Source organism: Salarias fasciatus, chromosome 14 (genome assembly GCF_902148845.1).
Source record: "Salarias fasciatus chromosome 14, fSalaFa1.1, whole genome shotgun sequence".
In the NCBI taxonomy this organism is placed as follows: domain Eukaryota; kingdom Metazoa; phylum Chordata; class Actinopteri; order Blenniiformes; family Blenniidae; genus Salarias; species Salarias fasciatus.
In genome coordinates, this window is record NC_043758.1 from 4,358,586 (window position 1) to 4,365,469 (window position 6,884).

Sequence of the window (6,884 nt, forward strand, 5' to 3'; positions counted from 1 at the left end):
AAGCCATGCAGGGAGCCTGATGATAGGAGGAGGAGCGAGACCTCCTCCGTCCTCACCGTCTCACAGAACAGCAGGTTCCACCACAGCCAGTTCCTTTGTTGATAGATTACATCTGAGGAGGCAGGTTGATGTCGGCACAGCAACCGAAACCAAGTCACAGACGTGTATTTTATTGAAATCATGGCCGTTCCTGGACGTTGTGCAGGACGACGGCCGTGCGGCGGCGTGCCTCCAGGGAAGGGAGCGGCGAGACGTCGGGGGCGTCGATGTCTGTGGAAGGATGCAGCTCCGCACCTGGACGGCCGCGCCGTATCTTAGCAACAGCTGACTGAGTGAGCGCGAGCGCCCGAACGCTACGCCGTCTCCGGCTTCGCAGCGGCAGAGTAGAGGTCAGCGGGTCAGAGCCGAGCAGCCAGGAAGCCTCGACTCCAGACGGACGGACGGACGGACGGAGGAGGAGGAGGAGGAGGAGGAGGAGGAGGAGGCTCATCAGTCCAGGAGTTAAAGCCTCTTTATGTGAGAACATCAATACCAATACTCTGTTTCATTCTGTTTCATACAGGGCATCAGGAACATGTTCAGTGTTTCACTTCATGGATTAAACTGATTTTTGCCTCAAAACCTCATCAAAGTTTTTTTGTTTTAAATGTTTATTAAACAAGGAAATCTCACGTGCATAAGAATCGACGGTCTTTACAGTGAAGCTCAGCCTGAGCTCAGGTACTTCCTGTGAAAACAGATCATCCCTCAGAAGCTTCTGCAGCTTCACTGGAGTCCGTCTGCGGTGAATTCAGCTGATTGGACATGATCTGGAACGACACACACCTGCACACACACACGGCTTCAGCAGTTTTTAAAAAGCCACTCAAAAACAGATCGTGACGTTCGTCCAGAGAGGAGAGAGAAGACAGATGAGCACAGAGAGAGACTCGGACTGAATGAGTCTCAGAGAACAGCAGCTCGGTGCTCCTCTAAACCTGCAGCAGCTTCACTCAGAAAAGGCTCCAGTCTGACCGGAAAGACTCTTTTATTGAAGGAAATACGTGGCACGAATAAACGCCGCTGTAAAGACTGGATATAATGCTTATTTTAACACAAGCAGGTGAACGAGGTTCATCCAGCTCCTTGTTTTTGGATAATTTAAACTTATAAACGGGGAACTAAGTGAGTTTTTTTTATTCTCGTCCCAAAACAGAACTTTCAAAGCTTTTAAAGAAATAAAATATTGAAATAGTGCATTCATGCCACAGTAATTACTAATATTGATCTATTGATTTATAGAGTGTGGGAATTTACATTATGCATGAAGAAACTTCCTATTAGAGCTTTGATGTTCATAAAATTGACATAAGAACAATAATAATGAGCACAAAAACGGCAACAAGAGCAAGAAGAAGAAGAAGAAGAAGAATGGAAAGAATGAGCAGGAATGAGAACAAACAATAAAACAATTACAAACAATAAGAACAACAACAAGCAAGAGAAGAAGAACCACACGAAGAACAATGAGAAGAACAAGAACAACAGCAAGAACCAGACGAATGACGCAAACGACGAAAGAAAGTAGATCAAGAAACAAAAGAACAACTCAACAAAAACAACAACAATCATGAACTGGGATCTGATGAGAGCAGAACAACAGATTTCACAGTGAAGGACACCGAGTAACGTTCTGTTGGTCTCTTGATTGATACAGGAGTAGCTGCTGCAGACGCTCCAGATGAAGGTCGGCGGGGTCAGCAGGGTCACCGGGGTCAGGTATGAGCCGAGGCGCTGAGACGTCTTCAGGTCGACCAGCAGCTCCAGGAGCTGCGGCGCATCAAACCCAAACAAAGGTAAGGAAACGGTGCGAGGTGTCACTCTGCATGTGCTGGCCTCCCCCAGCGTGTGTGTGTGTGTGTGTGTGTGTGTGTGTGTGTGTGTGTGTGTGTGTGTGTGTGGGGGCAGTAGTGGAGTGTATGGCCGCTGCAGCGCTGTCTGCCGTGGAGGAGGAGGATGAATAATAAATGCAGTCTGAAGTTTGGATCCAACGTGTTCAGACTGCTGAGCGGAGCGGCGGCCTTCCTGCTGCCCGGCGCCGGCAACGCCAACGATCAGGCCGGGGGGAGGCGGGGCCGCTGCCGTGGGGGAGGGGGGCTGTTTTCGGGGTGGGGGGGTGTTGTAGCGGGTAATGAATTGGAGGACCAATTCTCGCCTCTGTTCTCCCCTCCCTCTGCAGTGATCTCCCCTCCCTCCCTCCCTCCCTCCCTCCCTCCCTCCTCCGTCTTGCTTTCTTTTTCAACCAGCGCGCCTCGCTCCAGCCAGCCTGCGGCAATGTGAGCGTTACCATGGCAACGTGAACCTGCCAAGGACCATGGAGAGAGAGAGAGAGAGAGAGAGAGAGAGGGAGAGCAGCTCATCAATGTCTTAGAGCCCCCCTTCCAAAATACACACACACACGCACACACACACACACACACACACACACACACACACACACACACACTCCAGGCATGCTGCTGAAAGCATAAAACATCACAAAGGGCTTGAACCTAAAATCTGCTGCAGAACAACTGAACTCTGTCTGTCTCTCTCTCTCTATCTCTGCTGGATGAATGTTTTTTCTTTCTGTTTTTATTGGGAGTGTATTGAGTGTCCAGTAATTGATGTGGTTTGGGTGAAAACACGTGTCCATCAGGAATGTGATTTTTCGGTTAAAGTCAGACTCTACATGGAGCTAAAACGCGCTGCAGCAAAGTCTGGAAGCCCCGACTCCCGCCACCTTTGAAGAAACAGAATTTGCCCCGCTCTACTGTATCAACGGTTATTCGAACATTAAATATGTGTGAGATATCCACACTAACGATGCATTTTTATTCATTCATTAGTTGTTATTCAGATTCTGTGGGATCCTCAGAATTAAGGATAATGCCGAGACTTCTGCAGGTTGAAGTAAGAAATGAATGTAAGTCATTGTAATGTCATGTGTGAGAGAGCGCGTCTGTGTGTGTGTGTGTGTGTGTGTGTGTGTGTCTGTGTGGATGCAGCCTTGCTTCAGTTTCCAGCTCCAGCCCTCTAATAAGCCCCTGAAAGGGGGACGCGGATCAATAACTGGATATATGAAGCGCTTCTGCACAAACTGACATGGACATGGTAATTCTGCTCTTGTACCTCTATTTTCTCACAGACAATGGAGGGAGAGCGATTGTGCCGGCTGTGTGTGTGTGGGTGTGTGTGTGTGTGTGTGTGTGTGTGTGTGTGTGTGTGTGTGTGACATTGCAGTGCGGATATGAAAGGCTGCGGCAGCGGCAGCCTCCAACCGCACCAACAACTTGATTGCATACTAATGTTTTGGTATGACGCATCTCCCTCTCTTCTCCTCCACCCCTCGCGTCGGCCTCCCTCCCTCCTCTTCCCTCCTCGTCTCAATTATTTTTCATGTGTCTGTATTCTTTTCTCTCTCTCTCTCTCTCTCCCCCTCACACTGTGCGGTGGTGATCTGGCGGGAAGCCACCGCTGGTCCGACCCACCCACCACCTCTGCAAAGGCGAGCAGGTCCTCAGCCTCAGGAAGGCGGCCGAGCGGAGCCGGGCGGCCGGATCGGCCCGGCACACAGCAGGAGCAGGAGTTTTGCGGGTTGCGTTTGATTAATTAGTCTATTATTCATCACAGTGAGTGGCTGGATATCGTGAGGCGTGTGTGCTGGAGTCGTCAAGGTGAACTCCGGAGCAGCCTCATTTGTCCCCGTCTCACTCGGCTCAAGAGGTTACAAACAACCAACAAGCAGCCCGACGAGAGGCCAGCAGCGCCGCCGCATTACAGGAACCAGGAAGGAAAAGAAAATGGCTTTATTAGTTAATTTTTTAGTGTACTGACCTCATGCAGGTGGAAGTGGAGCAACACAGAGCAGGAACCTCTGCAGGCTCAGGAAAACAAATGAAACTCGTTTAAAGTCTGACTGAAGCAGAGCTGCTGCTCATTCTGCACACGTCCTGTGTGGAGTTTGCATGTTCTACCAGCACACGCGTGACTTTTTCCTGTCCCTAAATGTGCCTGAGGTTTAATGCGTGAAGCCGAGGTCTTCGGTAAGTGTGATCAATGGGGATCCGCTCCAGCGCTCTGAGCGGCTTCAGAGGCGGATCAGTGCAGTCTGACTGCATAAAGGCCAAACGTGAGGCACGAAAGATGAGGAATCCTGAGGCCTGCGAGGAGAACTGGGCTCCAGCACGCCTGAAACAGAAAAGAGACAAACCCTGAATGACTCTGGAGCCAGAGAGTGTGACTGTGAAACGACAGAGTTCAGTGATGGTGATTCATCACGGTCAGATCCGGAGACGGAGACGCTCGATCTGCTGCTGCTGCTCACCGTTCCTTCACTAAAGCACATCCTGTACAATTTAATAAGCATAGAGAAGGCATTGTACACCCAAAAACAAACAAACAAACAAACCCTGGAGCAGAAAATGGACGCTGCAGCTGGCGTTCATCTCTAGAGCAGGATGCAGAGTCAGAGACTGCAGGAGGACTGAAGGACCAGAACTCGAACTACAGACACAAAATCACAAACCGTGGGGGAAATTAATGAACGGTGAGAAGTCGTTCAATATTCATCACTTCATCGGAGCGGGCAGTGGAGTGCAGATAAAGCAGAGGAGGACCGCTCAGCCTGGAGAGCATTGAGATGTTTGTTACTCAGCGGGAGGAAGTGGAGCGCTCGCCTCTCGGGCAGAGATTAGCTGCGATGGATTTGGGGATTTGAGGCGCCGCCGCTGCTTCCTCTGCCGCAGTCAAACAGCAAGTCCGGAGGAGAAGCGGCGCAGTAAATGATCTGGCAGCGCAGACGAGCGTCAGGAAGCCGCACTTTGAGAAGTCAGAGCGTAGGTTTGGCTTTTTTTTCTCGAAACGTCTCAGACCGCTGACAGACGGCGAGTGGAATGCTGGAGGAGCGGGCGCCATGCGAGGCGGCGTGATAGGCTGCGCCGAGAATCTGTTGCTAGGCTCACTGTGAACAAACCAGTCAAGTCTGACATATGTTTTCAAAGCAGCCCTCTTAGCAGCTTGCAGCAGTTTCCATGGAAACCCCAATGCCATTTCCCCCCATTGTTTGGACCGCTCGATATCCTGAAAGCTCTTTCCGAGCCGCGGTAATATTAAAGCCTGGAACCCTGACAATGAGAGCCGCTTCTGCAGGATTTTACTGCGCTCCTGTGATTTTTGGAGGAATATGTGTCTTTTATTCAGTGAAAAAGCAGGATGTGTGCGAAAGTAGACGTGGCTGAATGGATGTGTGTGCGTGTGTGTGTGTGTGTGCGTGTGTGTGTGTGTGTGTGTGTGTGTGTGCAGGGCCATCCCGCGTTGCCAAAGGAAGACGTCCTTCACTTGACCTTCACGGCAGATGCGGGCGAGTCTGTGCTGCTTGTCGGTCAGCGGAGTGAGGGTGAAGCCTGTGTTCGGTCCGCTGGAGACAAAGAGACGACATTTTCAACAGAAATGAAACAAACACGGCAGTAATCCTCCAGGCGTCATCCTCGGTCCGTCGGCTCCGCTGTGTCAATAAAGACCCTCCATATGAGCCCAGTCCTGGAATTTACTGAGACGCTGCTCTAAGCTGGAGCCCCACGTGGTTTTTATGCTAATTTCACTCTAGTTTCAACATTAATGGATGAGAACTGGAAGATAAATGGTTTGTGGTCGCTCTTTGTCCCGGTGGTACGTTTGTTTTATTTATATTTATATTCATTTCAGCCTTTTTGTCTTGCGTGGTGTGTGTCGTTGCAGCGTTTGTGATAATGCTGCAGGTTTTTGGATTTGACTTTTGGCTCTTCCGTTCATAAACAGTACAGTGTGTTGCAGTTTTTGTTTAAGTGTTGTCGGATTGCTGCAGTTGTTGTATTTGTGTCGTAGTTTTGTGTTTGTGTTGTAGTTTTTATATTAATGTTGTAGTTGTATTGTAGTTTTTAATATCGGTGCTATACTTGTACTGTAGTTTTGTATTAGTGTTGTAGTTTTTAATGTTAGTGTTGCAGTTGTTGTATTGTAGTTGCTGTATTAGTGTGCTAGCTGTTGCATTTGTGTTAGTGTCACAGTTTTTAATATTAGTGTTGTAGTTGTATTCCAGTTTTGTATTAATGTTGTATTTGTTGTATTGCAGTTTTGTATTAGTGTTGTAGTCGTATTGTAGTTTTTGTTTAGTGTTGTAAATGTTGTGGTTTTTAATATTAGTGTTGTAGTTGTATTAGTTTTGTATTAGTGTATTTTTTGTATTGCAGTTTTGTATTTGTGTTGTAGTTGTGTTGTAGTTTTTGCTAGTGTTGTAGTTGTCATGTTAGTTTTGTAGTTTTTGTGTTGTAGTTTTTGCGTTAGTGCTGTAGTTTTTGTATTACTGTTGTAGTTGTATTGTAATTTTTGTGTTTGTGTTGTACTTTTTATGTTGGTGTTGTAGTTGTATTGTAGTTTTTGTTAGTGTTGTAGTTGTTGTATTGTAGTTTTTGCGTTAGTGTTGTAGTTGTATTGTAGAGTTGTATATGTGTTGTAGTTTTTGTGTCAGCGTTGCAGTTTTATTGTGTTTTTGTATTAGTGAAGTAGTTTTTGTCTCGCAGTCGTTGTGTTCGTGTTGTAGTTGTTTAATTAGTGTTGTCGTTGTTTTGTTGTAGTTGTTGTGTTCGTGTTTGTGTTGTAGTTTTCCTGTAGTTGTGACTCAGACGCTCCTGCTCCTGTTTCCTCTGCAGCTGAGCTCCTGATCAGCAGAACCGCCGGTCGTCGTCGTTTTGCTGGTTCAGACTGTTGGTTCTCTCGGCGTTGCTCTGAGGAGGCGATGATTCCTCCATCAGGGACGATCACCCTCGGTTTGTCGGAGCTCAGTGGAAAGTCGGCGCCGCCATGTGTTTCCGTGACTTGGCCTTTCC